Below are 25,360 nucleotides of genomic sequence, written 5' to 3' on the forward strand. Positions count from 1 at the left end.
TATCTGGAACCAGAAAAGACCTAGAATTGCCAAAACAATCTTGAGAAAAAAGAACAGAACCGGAGGCATCACACTGCCAGATCTCAAACTATATTATAAGGCCATTGTCATCAAAACTGCTTGGTACTGGAACATGAACAGACACACTGACCAGTGGAATAGAATTGAGAGCCCAGAAATGAGGCCCCACACGTATGGACATCTAATCTTTGACAAAGGGGCCCAGACTATTATATGGGGGAAGCAGAGTCTCTTCAACAAATGGTGTTGGAAACAATGGGTTGAAACATGCAGAAGAATGAAACTGAATCACTGTATTTCACCAAATACAAAAGTAAATTCCAAGTGGATCAAGGACTTGGATGTTAGACCAAAAACTATCAGATACTTAGAGGAAAATATTGGAAGAACTTTTTTCCGCATAAATTTTAAAGGCATTTTCAATGAAACGAATCCAGTTACAAGGAAGACTAAGGCAAGTATAAACCTATGGGACTACATCAAATTAAAAAGCTTCTTCACAGCAAAAGAAACCACTACCCAAATCAAGAGACCCCTCACAGGATGGGAGAAGATCTTTACATGCCATACATCAGATAAGAGTTTAATAACCAACATATATAAAGAGCTTGCCAGACTCAACAACAAGACAACAAATAACCCCATCCAAAAATGGGGGGAGGACTTGGACAGAATATTCACCACAGAAGAGATCCAAAAGGCCGAGAAACACGTGAAAAAATGCTCCAAGTCTCTGATTGTCAGAGAAATGCAAATCAAGACAACAATGAGATATCACTTCACTCCTGTGAGAATGTCAGACATCAGAAAAGGTAACAGCAGCAAATGCTGGAGAGGGTGTGGGGTCAAAGGAACCCTCCTGCACTGCTGGTGGGAATGTCAATTGGTCCAACCTCTGTGGAGAACAGTGTGGAGGAAGGACTTTTCTTAACTCTTCCCTGGAAGGTGTTTGCTCCAGAAGAAGGTCTTTACTCAACTTAACTTGTTAAGGTGGATTCATAAGTGGCTGGCGAGTGTCATCCAGTGCTTGCCTGGCTGTTAGGACCACAGAAACTTCATCTTTTAAACTTTAAGTATAATTACATTTTGTAGCGTTGCCTTGCTCCAGAAACAAATGCTACTTGACCAGTGCTGGCTGGGGGTTGCTGACACTTTATTCCAGGGCTCTGCCAGGCTTGCACAGTTCCACGGCTCCCCTTATGTTAGCTCGCCGGTGAGGGACAGGGAGGGAGAGAACCCCAGCTGTGGCTGCTCCCGGTGCCCAGGGGCCTGAGCCAAGCCGGGTGTCCTGCTCTCCACCGCAAGCTCTCCCATCCCTGCTCACACTCGTTTTAAGAATCCTTGCCTCTAGATTTGTGGGGGAGATAGACTACACTTTTTTTCCAAGTGTCTTTATCTTTTTCATCTGGGACTCTGAGAGGGAAATTTTCTCCCTTTTCAAGAGTTCGCACAATCTTGGAAGGAATACGCATTAGAAACTGCCTGTGAAAACATCTGGAGTTGGTGTTTGTGGAAAGACTTTAACCACCAGCTCAAATTCTAAAAAGTGTAGGATGCTTGAGTGTTTACTAGTTCTGGACCCAGCTTTAACACTTCACATTCTCAAGGACTTTTTCAATCCCACCTCACTCTGTAAGGACTTGGCAGCACCCTGACATCCTGCCTCTGCCGCCCCCACCCCATGGCTGGGTCTCATCTTGAGGTGTTTGGACTGCTTCCTCTCTCCCTCTCTCTCTCTGTCTCTCTCTGTCTCTCTCTCTCTCCCCCCCCCCCCCCCGCATCTGTCCTGCTAGCATTTTGTAATTTTAAGCAACTTGGCTTTGATAATTTTGTACTTAAATTTTCCCACTAATTTATTCGACTCTTATTCTTTCTTTGTATTAACTTTTATTTATTTATTTAGGTTTTTGTTGTTGTTGTTTGTTTTGTTTTGCCTTCTTAAGGGCTGGGAGATGACTCACCCAGCCCCAACACATGCTTCTTTATTCAGAAGGACCAGGATTCAAGCCCCAACTGCTTCAGAGAAGCACCAAGCAGAGGGAATCTTCATGGCTGGTGAAGGGTGTGGCATCTCTCCTTTCTGCCTGTGTCTTGGGAGGCAGAGATAGAGGCTGTTGGGAGCAGTAGAATCATGTGGGTACAACACCCTGGTGATGGAAATAGGAAACAGAGAGAGGAAGGAAGGAAGGGAGGGGGGGAGGGAAGGAGGGAAGGAGAGAGGGAGGGAGGGAGGAAAAAAGGAAGGAAGGAAGGAAGGAAGGAAGGAAGGAAGGAAGGAAGGAAGGAAGAGGAGGGAGGGAGGGAGGAGGAAGGGAGGGAGGAAAACAGAAAGGTTCTGTCTTCTGAAGATGCACACAGCTCATGTCTTACTCTTTCTTTCTTTTTTGTTTTTGAACACCACACACGTTTTATTTGCACACTCTGTGAAATAGAGCTGAATCTGTCCTACTGGGGGAAGACAGCCTTTGCTCTCACTTGTTGCCAAATATAAACAAACACAAGTGCAAATCAAACGTCCACAGTCCACTGCTTCAGCCTCTGTGACCAGGCAGAGGGACGCCTTTTGCCATGGGCCCCCTTCAGTGGCAGTGTGCCATCCTGGGGAAGATGCCTTCAGGTTCCTTCTCGTGCCCCAGGGCAGCAAGTCCTTCCTCGTGCCTCCTTTTGGACAAAGCAGCCAAAGATTTACAAGTCTTAGGTTCATAGCCGGCTAGGTCAGCGAGGACTTTCCTGCTGCCTTCCACTTGGCACTTAATTAAATCGGTGATGAATGTTGAGTGCTTCAGGCCGTGCTCCTGGAACCCAGCCGTAATTCTGTTGATCCAGCGGCCCTCAGGTTCCCCTTCTTCAGTTTCCATGCTTTGGAGCACTTCACAAAGGCTCTGCTCACCGCTCTGACCGCCAGCCCAGCCCAGCCGGTAGCGGCTTCGGCACCTCCTGGATACCCAGTAGCGGCCGGTGACACGGTTTCAGGAAAACCACAGCCCCTAAGCCTCACAGTGCTCACGTGCACGACCCTAGGAGCAGGTCTAAAAAGCTGTCTTTCTCTTTCTAATATGAATACCGAAGGCTCTAATTTTTACTCTAACATACTACTTGAGCTCTGTCAACTTTTAATATGCAGTATTCCTGTATTTACTATCATTGAATTGTTTCTTAATTTGCATAACTATTTCCTCTGAGAATTATAGGTCTTTTTTCATTTCCAAGAACTTTAGGTTTGTTTTAAGTTGATCTTTCTGGTGGTCTCTGGTTAATTCGTATTGTGACTACAGACTATAGAACCTGTAAGCCTTTTTAGGACCTGTTAAATAATCATTTTTTAACTAGTTGTGAGTGCTGAGGGGGCCGTGTCCCCAGAGGGTACCTAACTTCCACAAGAAGCAGCCATGCAGGTCCCTCCGCAGGCCCTGCAGTTAACTGTACCACTCCAGTTACTAAGAGTGTTGTGTTTTTAAATGCTAATATTTCCTTAAAGCAGTCAATCTATAAGTGATTAGGCACCTAAAAATTTGGAATTACATCTATTAAAAAAAATATTTATCCCCTTTTGTTGCCCTTGTTGTTTTATTGTTGTAGTTGGTATTGACGTCATTGTTGTTGGATAGGACAGAGAGGAGGGGAAGACAGAGAGGAGGGGAAGACAGAGAGGAGGGGAAGACAGAGAAAGACAGACACCTGCAGACCTGCTTCACTGCCTGTGAAGCGACCCCCCTGCAGGTGGGGAGCCAGGGACTCCTTATGCTGGTCCTTGCGCTTTGTGCCACATGCGCTTAGCCCAGTGTGCTGACTCCCTATAACATCTTATTTAACTGAAATGTCAGCTAATATGCGGACATTCTCCAATATAAATATAAATATCTCTGTTCTGCAGTGAGTTCCCAGGTGTCTGCTGTGAGTCCCCCAGGTGTCTGCTGTGAGTCCCCAGGTGACTGCTGTGAGTCCCCCACGTGTCTGCTGTGAGTCCCCAGGTGTCTGCTGTGAGTCCCCAGGTGACTGCTGTGAGTCCCCAGGTGTCTGCTGTGAGTCCCCCAGGTGACTGCTGTGAGTCCCCAGGTGACTGCTGTGAGTCCCCAGGTGTCTGCTGTGAGTCCCCAGGTGTCTGCTGTGAGTCCCCCAGGTGTCTGCTGTGAGTCCCCAGGTGTCTGCTGTGAGTCCCCAGGTATCTGCTGTGAGTCCCCCAGGTGACTGCTGTGAGTCCCCCAGGTGTCTGCTGTGAGTCCCCCAGGTGTCTGCTGTGAGTCCCCAGGTGTCTGCTGTGAGTCCCCCAGGTGACTGCTGTGAGTCCCCCAGGTGTCTGCTGTGAGCCCCCAGCTCCCCACCTGCAGGGGAGTCGCTTCACAGGTGGTGAAGCAGGTCTGCAGGTGTCTGTCTTTCTCTCCCCCTCTCTGTCTTCCCTTCCTCCATTTCTCTCCGTCCTATCCAACAACAACAATGTCAATAACCATAATAAAACAACAAGGACAACAAAAGGGAATAAATAAATAAACATAATTTTTTTTAAATAGCACCTTGGATCTTTCACTGAATTAGTAAGACGGTCTGTGGAATGACTGACATCTTCAGATTTTTGTATTTTATCTCTCAAGGGCATGATCCCTGTTTATTTAAATGTTCTTCTGCCCTTCTGTGAAATGTAAGGTTTCCTCTGTAAGAGGGTGGCATCTGTCCAGGGGGTCTGTCCTATTTTGCAACAAGGTTTTTCCATGGGACTTTGTGCAGGTGGGTTCCGCCACTCCAAGTGGACCTGCCTTTCAACACAGAGACCTGAGAGAGGGCAGACCCCGGGGTGCTACTCGCCTGCATGGAAGGCTTCCTGCTGGGTGCTACCAGGCAGCTGGGGCTGAAGCAGGCGACCTGTGCACTCTGCTGGGTGAACCAGCCACAGGCCTGTCCTCCTGGGGAAAAGCGACCTGAGCACTCAGGACACTGGTCGATACGAAACAGAACTGAGGAGAACATGTCCTTTGAGTTCCTGAGTCCCAAGGGCAAGCCAGTCCACTCTGCCCCCCACTCCAGGTTCATACTCTGTACAGAGTGTAAAGCCCCCATCTGAGGCTTCAGCCGAGACTCTCTGATGAGACAGGCAGTGGCCTAGGAGGGGTGCAGTGCCAGAGCAGAGGGCTCAGAAGGGTCAGGTTCCGAGCTGGGTCCCCCACATCGGCTATGCCGGAGTGAGGCTCTGTTTCTCTGCCTCCTTGTCTCTCTCCTGTCAATAAATAAATTGATCTTGGGGCCGGGTGGTGATGCACCTGATTGATCACACAGGTCACCAAGCACAAGGACTCAGATTCAAGTCCCCACTCCCCACCCGCAGGGCGGGGGGAGATTCACAGTGAAGCAGGGCTGCTGGTCTCTCTCTCTCTCTCTCTCTCTCCCTCTCTCTCTCCCTCTCCCTCATTCTCTCTCCTCCCTCTATCTCAGTTTCTCTGTTTCTACCCAATAAATAAATAGATACGATGTTTTTAAAGTAAATAAATCTTTAAAGAACAATATGTAGAGAGAGACCACATTCACAAAAATTATTACGGCACATTGTTGCCACGTTCTAGCTTTGCCATTAGAAACTGTGTTCATCTCCTATTTGTATGATTCACAAATAAAGCTTCATTATCTTGGGTGTGAATGCCTAGAGAGCAATCACATCCCCAGGGCTTGGGACTATCAGTGGGCTGCTGTCCCCGGGGGGTGTCTGAATGCATCTGAGAGTTGGGGGGGCCCCTGCACCCCCTTTTTGGCCTGTCCCTTTCTCCCCATGAACTCTTTCTCCTCAATCTGCAGATGAGGGCTTGCTAAGACACAGATCCAAAGTTCTTTTCTTGAGCTTCCCTTTTCCTTTCTTAGCGTGTTTATAAGGGAAAGGGGAGAGGGAACCTTCTCCTAGAACCCAGGACAACCTTGGCCATCCCGTCTCTAGGCTCCAGCCACACAATTCTGAGTGACTCAGATGTCAGAAGCAGCTCAGGTTTGGGGAAGGGCCCCTGTAGGCTGCAGTTCACAGTGAGCCAACAGAGGAGCTGGGAACCAGATTTAACCTAAACCACAGACCTGCAAGGTGCCACCCCTCTGCCTGCCCTCCCCAGCCTGGCCCTGCCCCTGCACCCTTGCCCCCGCCGGCTTTTCTGTTGCAGATGATCAGGGGGCAGGATTTGAATAAGAGCCCAAGGCATTTCCCAGCTCCCAGCCCTGCAGACAACTGCTTCACCACCTGAGAGGCTTGTGCACTGACATCGACTGTGAAATGAAGACAGCGGACCTGATCCATGTAACCCGAGCAGAAGACAACTACAGAGGAACAGATAAACAGTGAGGAGGTGTATTGTGACTTGTGAGAGCCGGCACCAGGTGAATTGCTGGTCTTTGCATTTTTGTGCCATTAGTAGAGGATTAAAAAGAAAATCAGGACGACCTTTGCCACAGAATTGTGACCCTTTTAAAAATGCAGAACCCAGAAACTACTGGAGCTAAAACTCATCGGTGACAGAAAGAAGGGATTCTTTTAGAAAAAGTCTAAAAATATCAACTGACAACTTCCCAGCCTGAGCAGCTTAGTCGCACCAGGATTCTCCTGGGTGACAACGCTTGGTTCTGCTGCTGGGTGGTGCTGATCTTCTTCCTTTAAAAACCCAGTGATGCCCAAAGCAGCTTGAGAGGGGAGAATGTCCTCAGGCCCTGCCCTAACCCCTATTTATAGGTTCACGGGAATAAAGGGCCTCCCACAGCTCCCTGCCTTTCCACCACATGATCAGTCACCAGTCACTGCTGGCTCCACTGCCCACATGAGCCTCTGCCTTTCTTTTCCTTTTTCTTCCTCTAGGGAGAGGGTGAGACGGGAGAGAGAGGCAAAGAGGAGAGACCCCTCAGCACAGCTCCACCATTCATGAAGCTTCTCCCTTGCAGGAGCTTGTGGTAGGCTGGGACTCGAACCCAGGTCCTTCACAGTCCTCCTCCTACTCCTCTCCCCTCCCTCCTGCCTTTTTCTTTTTGCAATGAATTCCTACATTTTAATGTCTGTCTTTACTGTTAGTTTGTCCATGGAGTGTGGCTCTCTCTTCTCTTAGCCCTGCTATCTACCACAGTGACCTGCTCTTGGCCTGGGAGCAACATCTTTCTGATATGTTAAGGGAAAGGAAGGAAGGAAGGAAGGAAGGAAGGAAGGAAGGAAGGAAGGAGAGAAAGAAAGGAATAAAGCAAGGAAGAGAGGAAGGAAGAAAAGAAAGAAAAGGAAAGGAGAGAAGAAGGGAGAAAAAGGGAGGGGAAGGAAGGAGAGGAGAAAGCAGGTGAGGGAAGAAGGGAGAGGAGGAGAGGGGAAGGGAGGGGAGGGCAAGGGAGGGGAGGGGAAGGGAAGGGAAGGGAAGGGAAGGGAAGGGAAGGGAAGGGAAGGGAAGGGAAGGGAAGGGAAGGGAAGGGAAGGGAAGGGAAGGGAAGGGAAGGGGAAGGGGGGGTCTTTGGACCTTTTTTGCCCACCTCCCTCCTGCATGTGCCCAGGCTCGGTTGTGGCTGCAGCCGGCCAGCCGCACTCAGCGGCCTTGGGCCCTCTGCCACAGGTCCTGGGCCTGCCCTGCTTCTCGGCCTGTCACAGGCTGGACACCACAAAGCCAGGGCAAGGTCAGGGGCCCGGAAGGCAGCTTTCAAGCTGAGTAATGAAAGGTGATGTTAATCACCAACACGGGCTCTTTAGGATAGGAGGCAGAGAGATGCTGTCTCCTATTAATTTTGCTGAAATGGACACATTCTTGTGAGTGGCTAGTGGGTGACAAAGCCAGTCTTTCCCACAGACTGAGCAGGAGGGCACAGAGGAGGGGGTGTCAGGAGGACACGGGCTTCAAGCCGTCTCCCTCCCCAAGCAGAGTGTGGCTGGGCTTGTTCTCCAATAAAGCTGGACAGAAGCACACCATGAGAGGTTAGAAAGTCCATTTGTACTGAGATGTTTATGGTAGGCTCCTGCCAGGGACACCACAATCAAGTTTACACGTTGTGGGGGGGGGACAGAACAAATGCCAGCCTGGGGAGCCGAACCCTCCTCCTGGGAGCTGGGAGCACTAGTCTCATCCAGAAGAAAGGTGCCCCCGACCCCCCCCCCCCGTGCTCCTGGTGGGAGCCCCCAGCCTTCTCTGCCCAGGGCTGGGCAGCCGTGAGCCTCAAGTGGTCTGTAGGCTGATCAGAGGAGGCAGGCTGGTGGTCAGCTGCTTGGAGCCTCTTAGAGAGGAAGAGAGGTCCTGACCATCTCTCCCACACTCTGGGGAGAAAGGGAGGAAGGAGGAGAGAAGGGGTGGGTGGAGGGGGCAAGCCAGCCTTTTACAACCAGCAGGAAAAGAAGCTTTTTGCCAGACCCTGGCTGGCCCGCCTGTTCTCGCCAAGCTCCGCTTTGAGGGGCTGTTTGAAGATAAAGAGAAGGAAACACTGGAGAGATGGTGAGGGTCAGGGAGCCTGCAGACACAGAAGCCATCTCCTCAGCCTTATCTCAAGCTGCCATCCCCAGAGGCCCATCAACCATCAGGAAGCACAGGGTGAAGTCCATGACAGCAAGATTGGACCGTCACCTGCAGACACTGCCTGGCAGCCCGAGGGTGAGGGTGCAGGTGTGTGTGCAGTGGGGCTCCTTACCCACTCTGGGTGTCCACTGGAGTGAGGGTGACCATGTGAAAGAACAGGACAGGGACACTCACTCCATACCCCAGAAGGGCTGGGGCGTGAGAGGCTGCCAGTTCCTGGGAGACTTCCCTGCTGCCTCTCTGCCTCCTCGCACCCTGACCAGGCTAGGGGTTCACTTTCCAAACTGAGGGTGCACCACTGGCTTAAAAAGCAGCAGGCCCGGGGCCAGGTGGTGGCGCACCTGGTTAAGCGCACACACTACAATGCACAAAGGCCCAGGTTCAAGCCCCTAGTCCCCCACCTGCAGGGGGAAAGCTTCACGAGTGGTGAGGCAGAGCTGCAGGTGTCTCTCTGTCTCTCTCCCACTCTATCTCCCACTCCCCTCTCCATTTCTCTGTCTCTACCCAATAATAGATAAATAAAATATATTTTAAAAAAGCAGCAGACCCCTGAAGATTGCCAGCCCGAGCCCCTTGAAGGGCTCCCAGGAAGGAAACAAGTGTTGGTGAGAATGTGGAGAATGAGGAGCTCTCCCACTGCTGGTAGAAATGCAAATGTGTCCAATCCCTGTAGAGAATAGTCTGGAGATTCCTCAGAACACTAGAAATGGATTTACCCTGTGATCCAGCAACCCCTTTCCTGAGGATGTACCTGAAGGACATAAAGACACTATCTGGAGAGGCCTGTGTTCACAGCAGCACAATCTGTAAGATCCCACACGTAGAAGCAATTCAGATGCCCAAGGACGGATGAGTGGTTAAGAAACCTGTACGCACTGGAACACTATCCAGCTACTAAAGACGATGAAATTGGGGGGGATGACTGCGGCAACACTGGCTGCGGGCAGTGGGGGCTCCAGGCCCCGGGCAGCGGGCACCATCTTGTGGGGAGGCTGGGGAGGGGGGCCCCCGGAGGCACAGGGGACTACGGGAGTGGCCTGGAGTCTGAGGAACGGGAGCCTGAAGAGGAGCCCCCGCCCTCCCCCCAGGTAATGTAGCTCAGTGGTCAAGGCCACTGAGAAGATGGAGGCCGTTCCCATCCCGTCTGTGTTGGTCATGCAGACTACGCTGCAACAGCGGAGAAGCTGGAAGCACACTTTTGTGGCTGTGGTTCAGTAACCATGGTAAGTTTAGTGGCCACCCAAAGGGTTTGCGTGTATAGAGTTCTCAGAGTCAGTGAGGGCTTCCCAGCCTTAGGTGAGTCTCTGTGTAGAAGAAGATACATAAAGGTGGCCCCCAAGCTGGCAGACAGACAGGCACCAGCACCACAGGTCGAGGACTCCCAGGAGCCTGATACTGGGCCCGGCCCACCATCCGCCAGCGTCCCTGTGCTCCGTGCTACAGTGGTTTGAGCAGACCCTGGAGTCACATCTACAGGGGCTAGACAGAGATCATGGTATTCCCCTTACTAAAAAAAGAAAAATGTGTGTGTGTGTGGAGAAGAGAGAGAAAAAAAGAGAAAAGAAGGAAAAAAAGAAAAACAAACAAAAGAAATGATGAAATTGGGGAGATAAGGAGGTGGTATACCCAGTAGATGCCCAAGGACCCAGGTTCAAGCCTCCAGTCTTCAGCTACAAGGAGGAAGCTTCATGAGTGGTGAATCAGGGCTGCAGGCATCTCTCTCTCTCCCCACTCTTTCTCTTATTTTTTATTTATTTTATTATTATTCCTTTTAAAATATTTATTTATTCCCTGTTGTTGTCCTGGTTTTATTGTTGTTATTAATGTTGTTCATTGTTGGCTAGGACAGAGAGAAATGGAGAGAGGAGGGGAAGACAGAGAGGGGGAGAGAAAGACAGACACCTGCAGACCTGCTTCACCGCCTGTGAAGCAACTCCCCTGCAGGTGGGGAGCTGGGGGCTCGAACCGGGATCCTCATGCCGGTCCTTGTGCCTTGCGCCACGTGCGCTTAACCTGCTGCACTACCATCTGACTCCCTATTTTTATTATTTTTAATTTTTGTTAGTTTTAGTGAAGAGCTCTAGAGATTATTGAAAATTCACTTAGTATTCAAGATGAGGCATGAGAAGAAGCTGATATTTTGATATACATATATTGTTATTATTATTTGACCAGAGCATTGTTCAGCTCTGACTTATGATGGTAGAAGGGATTGAACCTAGGACCTCAGGGATGAGAGTCTGTTTGCATAACCACTATGCTATCTCCACCTATCCCCTTTCATGCTCAATTTCTCTCTGCCTCTATTCAATAAATATTAAAAAAAACAATAGTCATTTACTTAAAAAAAAATTCTAACCAAGCTCCTATCCCAGAGCCACCTGGGAGGCTTTACCTGCAGAGGCTTTACCCAGGGTGATGGGGATGCACCTGAGACCCGTGTCCAGGTCCAGAGGAGCCTGCGTGACCTGAGAGGCCTGAGGGAGAAGGCAGACCCCATTCAGGAAGACCCCCACCGTGCTGGGGCAGGGAGAAGGCAGACCCCATTCGGGAAGACCCCACCATGATGGGGCAGGGAGAAGGCAGACCCCGTTCGGGAAGACCCCACCATGCTGGGGCAAGCTTGCCAGCCCCAACCCGCCCCCCACCCACCCTCAGAGCTAGATGGGTCCATGAATCCAGGGCCTCCCTCCCCTGAAAATAGCACTCCCTTGACTTCTCATAATCTCTGCCGACTCTTTGATCTCAGTGGAGAGCTCTCTGTAAAAAGGAAGAGGAAGAAAAGCTTTCAGAGAATCCAGCAAACTGAGTCAAGAGGCTCCAGCGGGTCTGGGGGCCCTGAGTGCAGACGCGCCCATCCCGGCCGGACCAGACCCACTGGCAGAGGTGTCCTGCCGAGCAGCTGACCCCAGAGAGGCCAAGTCTGCAAGTTGTCTCCTGATAATGTCTTTGAGAACACTCCACCTTCACCAGGGCTTCTGCTTCTACTACCTGTTTTTACAACAGGATCTATAAATAAGCATCTATTCACACAAGACCACTGGGTCAGAGATAGCTCCCTGGGTAGGGGGGCATGTCTTGCCATTCTCGACCCAGACTCTAACCCTGGCACCACATGGATGGCCCTGTGGCAGCCAGGGAAGCTCTGGAGCTCACTCTTTCTGGCTCACTCTATCTGAATGGAAAGCAGTCAGGAAGCAGAAATGTAGGGTGAGTGATGATGATTCTAAAAACCAGCATTTTAAGCTTTAGCCTGATTGTCATGATTCTTAAGTCATTATCTACCTAACATATAATTCATGTTTTATGGATTGATTAATGAGAGAGACTGATAGAGAGTTCTGCCCTTGATGCCAGGCTGTCCCTGCAGCTGGTCCCTATGCCTGCGGCCAGCCCTGTCCCTGTCCAGCCTAGTCCAAAGGCCAGCCCTGTCCCTGAGGCCAGCTCCACTTCATCCTGAGGGGCTTTGCGGGCACCTCCCCCGCCCCAGCTGAATTGCTCTGCAGAGGAGCAGAGCTCCACAGCCCGGCAGACCAAGTGGAGAAGAGGGAAGCAGAGTGAGAGGCACAGGGAAAGAGCAAGCAACAGGGGGAAAAGGCCTGATGCTTCATGCTAGAATGACCCGGTATCCAGAGAGGCTCCTGAAACCCTGGAGGCACCCGTGTGGCAGCCACTTCCTAGAGAAGCCTGCTCAGAGCGGGGCCAGCGGTTCTGATGACTGGCACGCTGAGATGAAGACCTAGGCAGGCTTTCAAGGCCTCCTTAAGAGATTGTTTTAACCATCCCAAAATATAGCTTTAAGAGAAGAACAACAATTACACCAGAAAAAGAGATTGGGAAGGGTGAAGGAAGAAAACTAGACAGGGGAAAGGTGACAGAAAGCCCTAGTGAGGCTGGGAGGCCTCCCTCAGCTGGCACTGGCTGGAATTTCCAGGTCTGATAGCTCTCTCCCACCCAAGTACTAAGCAGGCCTGGCCCTGCTCAGCTACTCAGATGGCACAGGCGGGTGTGCTCAGGGTGGATGGCTGGACCCGGCACAGCGCTCAGTGCCAGGACAGTACTGGCTGTAAAGTGGTTTCTGGAGTTAGAAGGCCAGAGAGGGGAAGTCACCTCCAAAGGTGGGATCCAAGTCCTGACAGAGACTAACTGACATTCCTCGTGGGAGACGTGCTAACTATACACCTTGTCTTGATGCTGAATGCGAGCAACTACTAAAGCAGTATGATGAGTCGGGTGACCCAGATGTGGCTGACCATCTCATTGCCTCCCTGGATGCAGCACGCCAAGCCTGCTGGCAACAACTCACAGAAAGTCTGAACTTCACCCACTCAAGTAGGAAGGCCTGGAAGCTTCTTCATAATCTGGGTGCCGGTAGCCAACCCCCTCCCATTTCCCATCCTCCCGTATCTCCAAACTCAGTGGCCAGTCACCTAACTCAAGTTGGATGTGCTAAGATCAACCCAGTCTGGAAAAGAGAAATTTCCCATGAATGGTCATCCCACTTCCGGTTATCTTGTCCATCTCCAAAACTCTCTCCCTTTACACTGTCTGAACTGGAAGACGCTTTGAAGAGGGTTAAACCGGGAACAGCTGCTGGCTATGATAACATCACCCCAGAACTCATTCTTAACCTGGGTCCCGCGGCAAAGAAGTGGCTCGCTTCATTCCTGTCCCACATCTTGGAATCTGAGTCTATGCCCAAAGTTTGGCGTCGTGCGAAGATTATAGCGGTTTTGAAACCAAAGAAAGACCCAACACTGGCCGCCAGCTATAGACCAATTTCTCTCCTCTCTGTGTGTTACAAACTCCTTGAGAGGCTGCTTCTGTCATGTATTTCTCATCTTACAGAGAAATTCCTATCACCCGCCCAAGCTGGTTTCCGCCCAGGAAGATCTACCTGCGAACAAGCCCTGGCCCTCTCAACTTACATTGAAAATGGATTCCAGAAGAATTTAAAGACGGGTGCTGTCTTTGTTGATCTCACAGCAGCCTATGACATGGTCTGGCACCGTGGTCTCCTAGTCAAGATCTCATGATGCCTGCCTCCATGGGTGGCCAACACTATATCGTTTCTTCTCCAAAACAGAAGATTCTGGGTGCATCTGGGTGACAAGTCTAGCAGATGGAGACTTGTCTCAAGTGGCCTCCCCCAGGGCTCTGTTCTGGCTTCTACGCTATTTAATATTTACATCAATGACCTCCCAGAAACTTCTTCAAGGAAGTTCATCTACGCCGATGACATCTGCTGTGCAACTCAGGCATCCAAGTTCGACAACCTCGAGGAAACACTCATGAAAGACATGTCTCTGATATCTGATTACTGTAAAAAATGGCGACTAATCCCTAGCACTGCAAAAACGGTATCATCTGTTTTCCATCTACACCATGCCTCGGCCTCGCATGAGCTTAATGTGCAGCTTGATGATACGAGAATCCAGCACGAAGCCCAGCCAGTCTATCTTGGCGTTACTCTCGATCGCACCCTGTCATTTCACAAACATCTCATAAAAACTGCAGCAAAGGTGGGCGCGAGGAATAGCATCATTGCAAGACTGGCCAGCTCCTCATGGGGCGCGAGCACTTCCACACTACGATCATCATCTCTGGCATTATGCTATTCCACTGCAGAATACTGTGCCCCAGGATGGTTCCGTAGCCCCCATGTCCACTCGGTCGATTCCAAATTATATTCCTCCATGAGGATAATTTCTGGAACCATCCGTTCCACCCCGGTTCCATGGCTGCCAGTTCTTAGCAACATCGCCCCGCCAGATATTCGTCAGGATGCGCATCATCTAAGTTCATTTCCCACGTCTACGCTCGACCGGACCTGCCAATCTACGCGGATATCTTCGCCCACCCTGTCCAACGCTTGACGTCTCGTCACCCAATCTGGTCCCCTACACCTACACTGAACTTCTCTGTTCCAGTCTCTTGGAAACAGAGTTGGCAGTCAGCTGAGGTAAAGAACAAACACCTCATCACAGACCCCTGCAAGTGTCAACCCGGCTTTGACCTGGCACGTTATGATTGGGCCCTCCTCAATCGCTATCGAACAGGCCATGGCCAGTGCGCCGCTATGTTCCATCGCTGGGGAGCCAGAGACGACCCGAACTGCCCCTGCGGCTCCAGACAGACTATGACCCACATAGTCAACGACTGCCACCTCTCCAGATTCAAAGGAGGTCTCGAAACTTTATATCAGGCTCAACCTGACGCTGTTGACTGGCTACGGAAGAAGGGCAAACGCTAGAAGAAAAAGGACTGCGGAACAGCCGGGGGCAGGAGTTTGGGACGAAGGTCCCGGAGATACCCACCCTGAACAGAGACCCCACCTGAGCAGAGACCCCGCAAAAGCAGAGACCCTGCCCCACCAGAGACCCCACCTGAGCAGAGATCCCACCCAAGTAGAGACCCCACCTGAGCAGAGACCCTGCCCTAGCAGAGACCCCACCTGAGCAGACCCCACCCAAGCAGAGGCCCCACAAAAGTAGAGACCCCGCCCTGAGCAGAGACCCCTCCCAAGCAGAGACCCTGCCCCAGCAGAGACCCCGCCTGAGCCCAGAGAGGCTGTCTGCTCATGCCCAGCTCCCAGAGTGAGGCCTGCTCTGCTCACTCTGCCATGGCTGCAGGGAGGGGAGTGGCAAAGGGACACAGACACCAGGAGCCAGGGGCACAGACCAATGGAGGGAAATTATAGGGTTGAAGGAAGAAGGCGGGGAGGCAGCGAGATGGATGTTAGAGGGGGAGGGGCAATGACAGGTCTGGGATTTCTAGCTCACCCTTGGTGCAGGCGTCTGGTCTACCACTGAAACGGTGTGATTATAACTTTGGCTGGAAACAGGCTTTGGACCCAGTTACTAACTTCTCACTTGCAACAGCGCCACAGTCTCCTCTGCTGGGAGCTGGCTTCTTGGGGAAGCCTAGCGTCTCCTGGGGTGTGGCCTGCGGGGGCCACACGAGTGGGGTGGGATGGGCAGAGTGACCAGGGAAAGGAAAAAGGAATGCATTTTACATCAATGCCCCCTTGTCTTGCACAAGCTGAGTTTGTCAGAAAATTCAGGGGGAACCCTCTAGAGAGTTTGAGAAAAATGACCAGAAACATTCCTGTTTTGTCCATGTTGTTGGACCAGATTCTACTTGACCTCAAAACGGAAATTCTGGCCTGGTTACAGCCGTGAATGGTGTTCAGCGGCAGGAAAACGCCTTCCTTCTCACCCCACTACAGCTCCCAGAGGGAGCAGCCAGGCATCAAAGGCAGAAGCTTAGCTCTTGTTTACCTTGGCAATTACATAGTCAGGGTTCAGAAGAAGGCTGTTCACTTCTAAGGTACAAAATTCCCATTGATATGAAAAAAATTCTACAATTCATATGTGTTCGGCATGTTTTCCACTGAGACTATTACTTTTGTCACCTGGGAAAATATCACATTTCAAGTGTCAGCTCTAAAAAGAAAAACACAACGTGGCAGCTCTTTTCAGAAGGGTCCCAAATTCCTTCCTGAAAGGACTAATCAGTCCGTGAGTCCCCAGGATTAGAAATCACCCCTTTAAGAGCAAGTATCTGTTGGAAGGATTAAGTCCCAAGGAACAGGGCAGGGAGGCCAGGGAAGCAGCTCTGGGAAGAGGCTGCTGCGCCTGGGAGAAGAGCGAGGGTTTCGGCTCCTTGTTCTGGGCCCGCAGGCGTTCACATGACATGGTGTCTCATCTCTGTCTTAGTGCAGATTCTGACAACAGAAGTCAAACAGCACAAGACAACAACCTCAAGGCACTCTGATGCAGAAGCCTGTCACCAGATAGCTCCCCATCCCAAACACATACCCACAGCACACCAGATCCCAGGTGTGACTGAGAGGCGACATTGTGTCACGTTCATCACAGTATGAAATGCGTCGGCATCTACAGGAAGCAGAGGAGGACTCAGCAGGGAGGGCAGAGCTGACAGGCAGGTGACTCTGGGGCTGGGCCCGCGGGGTCACTGATGCCCTGGCCGATCACATCCGCTGAAGTGTCAGAAAAGAAAAGGCAGATTGTCCCCGTGGTTGGGATGCCCAGGACAGTCCTGTCTGACGTCTGCATCCAGCGCGTATCAGACTGCCCATGTTCATGCTCAGTCTGTCCCTCTGCAGGGCAGACTTAAGGGGGTGCTCCCTGCAGAAGGTGGATAGCAGCCTTGTTCTCACGCACACGGGGCCTCCAGTCTCCTCGGGCCCTTTGCTTCTCAGCCTGGCAGCTTTTGGTTATTTACAGGGAAAGACCAGCTGAAATATCTCTCCCTCTGCTTTCCTCACCCAGCTGCTGAAGGCATTTACTTAACCTTTACCAAAGACTAATTGCATCGTTAAGGCTTCTGTCTAAACCCTGTTATTTTGACGTATTGAGCCACTTTGCACCATCTAGAATATAAAGTGCCCACTGTTCCGACAATGAACAACTATATTTGCTCACCAGAAATTCTTTCTGTCCTCAGCCTTCTCTGCAGCTCCTAACAGTGTGTTTTTGGAATTTGAAAAGTCGCCCAGCATGGAGTCTTTATGTATTCTCTGCCTACAGAGTGTATCAGTTAGTTGCTTAACCTTCATAAATAGGTTAAGAATTTCCACAATGTTTATATAAATATGATACCTGGCCTCAAGTGAAGCTTAATGAAAAGGAAGTTACTCTTTACTTAAATTACTCCCAGTCCTTTTCACTTTTATCTTCATCTTCTTTACGACCACTGGAACTCTCAACACAGATGTGGGAATGCCCAGTCGCAGGTACAAGAAGCAGCCAGGACACTGTTGTCCTTGCTTTAAATCACAAAGGTGCACTTACCACAATCCTTTGACTGCAGACCTCAACTGCATCTGTTTCTGCAGCTCTCATAAAGATGAGCAGATCTTCTCCATCACTGGGGCAGGTGCTAATGCTTCACAATTTGGTCACTGACACACGGCTGTGATTTCTCATCTTGTGACAGTTCTCTGAAGAGCTAGGTCCCTGTCAACCTTGCTGGCCTTCCCTCCCCCGCCTTCCCCGGAGCTCTTGGCTTTGATGCCATACAACATGCCCGGTCCAAGTCTCTGCTTACTAGGCCTCGCTTATTAAGTGAGATCATTCAGCATCTTCCTTTCTCTTCTTGGCCTATCTCAGTTAACACGGCGTCTTCACGTTCCACCCAATATGAGACAACCACACCAACCCGGGCGTGGGGGCGTGGGGGCGTTGGGGGTGTGGACTCTCACCAGACAGACTTTTTGACTTTTTTTTTTTCTGCCAGATTCACAGATGGACACGTTTCTCCACGCCGCTGCCAGGGCTCTTCTTCTGATGACTACATCTGAGTGACCAGAAGCTTGTCGTGCGTGACATGATGGTGATGCAGAGGACAGAGGACACCACCCCCATCTCAGGGAGCTGGAGAAACACAGAGGCTGTGTTTGTGTCAAGCTTCATCTTCATCCAGGACACAAGCAGCTAAGTTAGGCCCGGACGCCGTCTTCAGGGAAACATCTCAGGCCTGGACGCTATCTGTCAGGGAAACATCTTGACCTATCAGGCCTCCCTCCATAACAGACTCTGATTTCAAGAAATCACATGACAAAATACATAAGGATGAGCACATAGCATATATTCATAAATATATGTATTATATCACATATAAGCAGCTCTCTTTATCACACACAAAGAGATAATGAGAAACTTTAGAGACTAAATTTTAGTAAAAACAAAAGCCATGGGCTTAAAATTGAGATTATTATTTGAGAATTTTAGACATCATGAGTGTGCAAATATTTAGACGTTTCATGGGATTTTTCTTTTCATAGAAAGTGGAATTTGTCCAAGATGAATAAATTTTCAGTCTGAGAATCCTTGAACCCAGCACATCTATAAATCTGATGAGCATTGACTTAAGGGGGATGTTTTTGATTCGTGGAAAAGTCTGACAGCAGACCAAACTGACCACATCAGGGTGAATCCAGTCATCTTATTTTTCAAGAGGTCAAATACTGTCAGAAGCTTGGGAAAGATCTGCTAATAAATCTGTGTATGTTTCAAAGGATTTTGAAACAAATATTGTCAGCTCATAAGTAGCACCCTGCCAGCCATGGGGAAACAGACCTGGGACACGTAGGATCAGAAAGGTGGAGGCAGAGTGGCTGGAGACAAGCACATTGACTGACTCTCTTGTCACCACCAGCGTCTCACTACACCACGTCGCCACGTCGGCTTTTCACCTAAGAAGAGGTGGAGCAGAGAGCCAGTGAGGGAGGCAGCAAGCACTCCACCAGGGCAGGGAGGCACGCTCCCTGGGAGCTCTCTGGCCAGACTTGTGTCTGCAATTTTCATTTTGAACATTAAAAATAAAGACCTAATGGGGTCGGGCAGTAGTGCAGCGGGTTAAGCACAAGGACCAGCTCAAGGATCCCGGTTCGAGCCCCTGGCTCCCCACCTGCGGGGGTGGGGGTCGCTTCACAAATGGTGAAGCAGGTCTGCAGGTGTCTGTCTTTCTCTCCCCATCTCTGTCTTCCCTTCCTCTCTCCATTTCTCTTTATCCTATCCAACAACAACAACGTCGATAACAACAATAATAACCACAACAACGATAAAACAACAAGGGCAACAAAAGGGGAAAAAATAGCCTCCAGGAGCAGTGGATTCATGGTGCAGGCACTGAGCCCCAGCAACAACCCTGGAGGCAAAATAATAAATAAGTAAAGACCTAAGATAACTCTGGATGTGGGGTCACTGAGATTCATCTGTCATTCAGAATGTTCTCGTTCCATTCCGGCAGGATCGTGTTGGAATGCACCAGCAGGCTACGGATGACAACTGCAGGATGGTTGAAGGAAGGAAGCTTATCTTCCAACTTCAGTGCCATTTACTGAGGGCCATGGTTCACAGACTTTGTCACGAGGGGTCGTTCGGTACACCCAGCACCCACCCAGCCCCTGCCCTGCTCCCCTGGGACTCCTTCCGCCCATCCAGGAGCCGCCGCAGAGCCTCCATGGTGGCACCTGGGCTGCCCCTGCTGTGTATCTTGGGCCACCTCTGAGTGAGCGCCTCCGCCCGTCTCCTGTGGCTACATCGCCAGAGCCCTTCAAACAGCTGCGCCAGTCCACGCGACCCCACCTCACCCTGCGCCAGTCCAAGCGACTTGTCCCTTCTTGCCGCAAAGAGAGAAAGATCATGTCTTGACTCCTGAATCAGCCTCAGGCCTGGAAACTCTTGCTTTGGAGATGCTGTTGCTTCTTTTCTACAGCAGAAACACAGACACACACTCACACAGATAGACACACCCACACTCACACACAGATAGATACACACACAGATAGATACACACACAGAAAGATACACACACAGATAGATACACACACAGATAGATACACACACACACTCACACAGATAGATACACCCACACTCACACATAGATAGATACACACACAGAAAGATACACACACAGATAGATACACACACACACACACTCACACAGATAGATACACCCACACTCACACACAGATAGATACACACACAGATAGATACACACACAGATAGATACACACACACACTCACACAGATAGATACACCCACACTCACACATAGATAGATACACACACAGAAAGATACACACACAGATAGATACACACACACACACACACTCACACACACTCACACAGATAGATACACCCACACTCACACATAGATAGATACACACACAGATGGATACACACACAGATAGATACACACACACACACACACACTCACACAGATAGATACACCCACACTCACACACAGATAGATACACACACAGATAGATACACACACACACAGATAGATACACACACACACACACACAGATAGATACACCCACACTCACACATAGATAGATACACACACAGATAGATACACACAGAGATAGATACACACACACACTCACACAGATAGATACACCCACACTCACACATAGATAGATACACACACAGAAAGATACACACACAGATAGATACACACACAGATAGATACACACACACACACACACAGATAGATACACACACACACAGATAGATACACCCACACTCACACATAGATAGATACACACACAGATAGATACACACACAGATAGATACACACAGATAGATACACACACAGATAGATACACACACACAGATACACACAGATACACACACAGATAGATACACACACATAGATACACACAGATACACACACAGATAGATACACACATAGATAGATACACACACAGAGATACACACACACAGAGATAGATACACACACAGATAGATACACACACACACATAGATAGATACACACACAGATAGATACACACACAGATAGATACACACACAGAGATAGATACACACACAGATAGATACACACACAGATAGATACACACACAGAGATAGATACACACACACATAGATACACACACGCACACACAGATAGATACACACACACATAGATAGATACACACACAGATAGATACACACACAGATAGATACACACACATAGATACACACACACACAGATAGATACACACACCCACACACACACAGATAGATACACACACAGAGATAGATACACACACTGATAGATACACACACACAGAGATAGATACACACACACAGATAGATAACACTGGATTCTCGGGCATGGGGTCCTGAGTTCAGTACCCAGAATCCCATGCACCGGATTCTCCCCACTCCAAAATATTAATTTTTTTAAAGTCTTTATTTTATTTTATTTATTCATTAATGAGAAAGACAGGAGGAGAGAGAGAAGGAACCAGACATCACTCTGGTACATGTGCTGCCGGGGATTGAACTCAGGACCTCATGCCTGGGAGTACAGTGCTTTATCCACTGCGCCACCTCCCGGACCACAATTTTTTAATTAAAAAAAAAATGCTCAAAATAAGCAACAGATGCATCTTCTATATAACTGTCCCAAGTCAGAGTGGGAAAGATAGCATAATGATTCTGCAAAAGACTTTCATTCCTAAGGCTCCAGAGTCCCAGGTTCAAGCCCCTGTGCAACCATAGGCCAGGGCTGAGCAGTGCTCTGGTATAAAAATAAAATAATAAAACCCCCAAAGCTGTTTTCACTCCAAAACCTGACATCTTCCCCGACTGCCCCCCAGCTTCCTGCTGTGGGAACTCTTTTAACATGATGAAGAAAGTTTTATTGCTTTCCAGAAACAGTTTTTTTTTTTTTTAAACAAAAGGGAAAAAGCAAGGTGGGAAAGTCTGCAGTGAGTTGCTGGATGTGGGGTGGGGGGCCAGGTCTGAGGGTGTCAGGCCTTGGGGGCTGCGGGAGGCAGGGGGCAGCTTCCCCGCCCACCCGGGGGGACCCAGGGGCCCACAGCCTCACTTTACACCCTCAGTTCCCCCTGGAGCTCCGTCCAGTCTCTCACTGCGCTCTCTCTGGGAATCTGTCTCCAAGCAGACCAGAGCTTCTGAACTTCCTCATTTCCTGTGTCTCGGGGCCCTCCATGTGGTGCTGGTTTGATTTACAGGATGCTCCCCCCCACTCAGGGCCTTATTTCAGCAAACCTCTCGGGTTCTGGAGTTTGGACAGCTAGCTTGGAAGCAGCCCTTGGACTGGCCCTGCCCAGGTGGGCACAGGACTTGGGGCTCTTTCTCATATTTGCTCAAACTGTCCCAGCTCCGAACAGGTGACCTCAAGGCATGTGACCTGAGTGAGCGCACCCAGCTCCGGTTTATGGGGAGAGGAGGGTCTGAAAGTCAAACAAGCCTTTCAAGGAAGCCTGAGGGATGACCAGCACCCTGGACCGGGGCTGGCTGGGACTCCTGTGCCATCCTGCAGTCCAGCCCCATGGACCTCGGGATGGGGGTGGGTGAGGGCAGCAGAACCACCCTGGTGGGACAATGAGCAGAGTGGCAACACACCTTCACTCTAACAGAACCGGTCACGTTTCTTCCGATAATACTTTCCGAAAGAGGATGGAAATCCTCAGGCCAGAGAGACTCAAACAAAAGTTAGATCTTTTTCCTCCTAGGCCTCTATCCCAGCGTTCTCAGATTTGCGGTAGATTTATGAATTTGGGCGTGTGACACCATTTCTTATGCGTCGGTCACTGGTCACCGTTCAGTACAGGGGCGTGGATGTGGCAAGCGTAAGGAGTGACCCCTCATCTCTGGACACAGGCATGACGCCACTGCCCAGCGCCCCAGGGAGGTGGCATCTCTAACTGCAGTCAGCTTACTGTCTGCCAAAGAAGCCTTTCCTGCAGGTCAGCCCCTTCACTGCATGGCCCTTGGGAAAACTGAGGGTCTGCCGCTCCAGCCCCAAAGGCCACAGCCTCCTCCCAAAGCCCAGTGCAGAGCTGGGGCGGGAGCCCAGAAGACTTCACGCCATCGCAAGCAAGCCGGTGGCAGCAGCTTTGCAACCCCACCACCAACCCAGTAAGCAGGGGCCTGGCTGCCAGCCCCCTAAGCAGAAACATCCCTGCAGAAGCCTGCCCTGGGAAAATTGAGGTAAACAGCCTGTGGACTTGCTGCTGTTGACAGCATGTTTTCAATTTGCAACGCAAATTCATCGGAAGCCTTTCTGCCTGGAACCGGCTGGCCCAGGGAATTGGTAATTGGTAATAGTCCTGCAGCCTTTGGGGGCTCCCTCTCCACTCTGAACGGAGCCTTACTAGCCTGGGAAACGTCTCACAGGAGTCGGCCCCTGGCTGCACCCCCAGCTGAAGACGTTAGGCAAAGCTGGGTGGACGGGCACACGGAGGGGGTTTGCGAGGGAAATCCTGGCAGACAGGGAGAGAGAGAGAGAGAGCGCTGGGGGACTGGCTTCTTGTCTAAGGTTTGCCCCCAGGGTATTCCCAGGGAAACTTCCCAGGAATGCCAGGCCTGAGCTGGAGAAATGAAAGCACACCTCACATTCTTGAAGGGTCAGGAATTCCAGAGCCTTGGAATTTTTATTTCTTCCTAATCACTCTCCCAGTCATGAGGGTGAAACTATTTGTGTAGCAATTTTCTTTTTTTTTCTTTTTTCTTTATTGGGGGATTAATGTTTTACATTCAACAGTAAATACAATAGTTTGCACATGTATAACATTTCTCAGTTTTCCACATAACAATAGCAACCCCCACTAGGTCCTCTGTCATCCTTCTTGGACCTGTATTCTCCCGCCCCCACCCCAGAGTCTTACTTTGATGCAATACACCAACTCCATTTCAGGTTCTACTTGTGTTTTCTTTTCTGATCTTGTGTTTCAACTTCTGCCTGAGAGTGAGATCATCACATATTCATCCTTCTGTTTCTGACTTATTTCACTTACATAAATTTTTCAAGGTCCATCCAAGATTAGCTGAAAACAGTGAAGTCACCATTTTTTACAGCTGAGTAGCATTCCATTGTGTATCTAGACCACAACTTGCTCAGCCACTCATCTGTTGTTGGACACCTGGGTTGCTTCCAGGATTTGGCTATTACAAATTGTGCTGCTAAGAACATATGTGTACACAGATCTTTTTGAATGGATATGTTGGGTTCCTTAGGATCAATCCCCAGGAGAGGAATTGCAGTATCATAAGGCAGGTCCATTTCTAGCCTTCTGACAGTCTCCAGACTGTTCTCCACAGAGGTTGGACCAATTGACATTCCCACCAGCAGTGCAGGAGGGTTCCTTTGTCCCCACACCCTCTCCAGCATTTGCTGCTGTTACCTTTTCTGATGTCTGACATTCTCACAGGAGTGAAGTGGTATCTCATTGTTGTCTTTATTTACATTTCTCTGACAATCAGAGACTTAAAGCATTTTTTCATGTGTTTCTCGGCCTTTTGGATCTCTTCTGTGGTGAATATTCTGTCCATGTCCTCCCCCCATTTTTGGATGGGGTTATTTGTTGTCTTGTTGTTGAGTCTGGCAAGCTCTTTATATATGTTGGTTATTAGCCTCTTGTCTGATGTATGGCATGTAAAGATCTTCTCCCATTCTGTGAGGGGTCTCTTGGTTTGGGTAGTGGTTTCTTTTGCTGTGCAGAAGCTTTTTAATTTGATGTAGTCCCATAGGTTTATACTTCCCTTAGTCTTCTTTGTAATTGGATTCATTTCATTGAAGATGTCTTTAAAACTTATGCGGAAAAGAGTTCTGCCAATATTTTCCTCTAAGTATCTGATAGTTTGTGGTCTAACCTCCAAGTCCTTGATCCACTTGAATTTACTTTTGTATTTGGTGAAATACAGTGGTTCAGTTTCATTCTTCTGGATGTTTCAACCCATTGTTTCCATTTGTTGAAGAGCTTCTGCTTTCCCCATTTAATATTCTGGGCCCCTTTGTCAAAGATTAGATGTCCGTAGGTGTGGGGGGTCCATAGGTGTGGGGGTCTTGCTTCCTAATGTGTGCTTGTATGGCTATGAACTTCCCTCTCAGTACTGCCTTAGCTGTGTCCCAAATATTTGATAGCTTGTGTCTTCATTTTCACTGAACTCTCAAAACATTTTGATTCCTTCCTTTATTTCCTCATTGACCCAGAAGTTGTTAAGGAGTGTACTGTTGAGTTTCCACATTTTGGGACTATTACTAATCTTTTGTTGATTGTCAAGTGTTAGTTTAATTCCACTGTGGTCTGAGAAGATGCCTGGGATGATTTCAATGCTCTTGAATTTGCTGATGCTCTCTTTGTGGCCTAACATATGGTCTATCCTTGAGAATGACCCATGTGGACTTGAGTAGAATGTGTATTCCAGTTTCTTGGGGTGAATGACTCTGAAAATGTCCAATAGTTCTAGTTTATCTATCTCCTCATTTAGCTCCCTTATGTCTTTACTGATTTTCTGCCTGGATGATCTGTCAAGTTGAGAGAGTGGGGTGTTGAAGTCC

Source organism: Erinaceus europaeus, chromosome 6, assembly GCF_950295315.1.
Source record: "Erinaceus europaeus chromosome 6, mEriEur2.1, whole genome shotgun sequence".
NCBI classification, from domain to species: Eukaryota; Metazoa; Chordata; class Mammalia; order Eulipotyphla; family Erinaceidae; genus Erinaceus; species Erinaceus europaeus.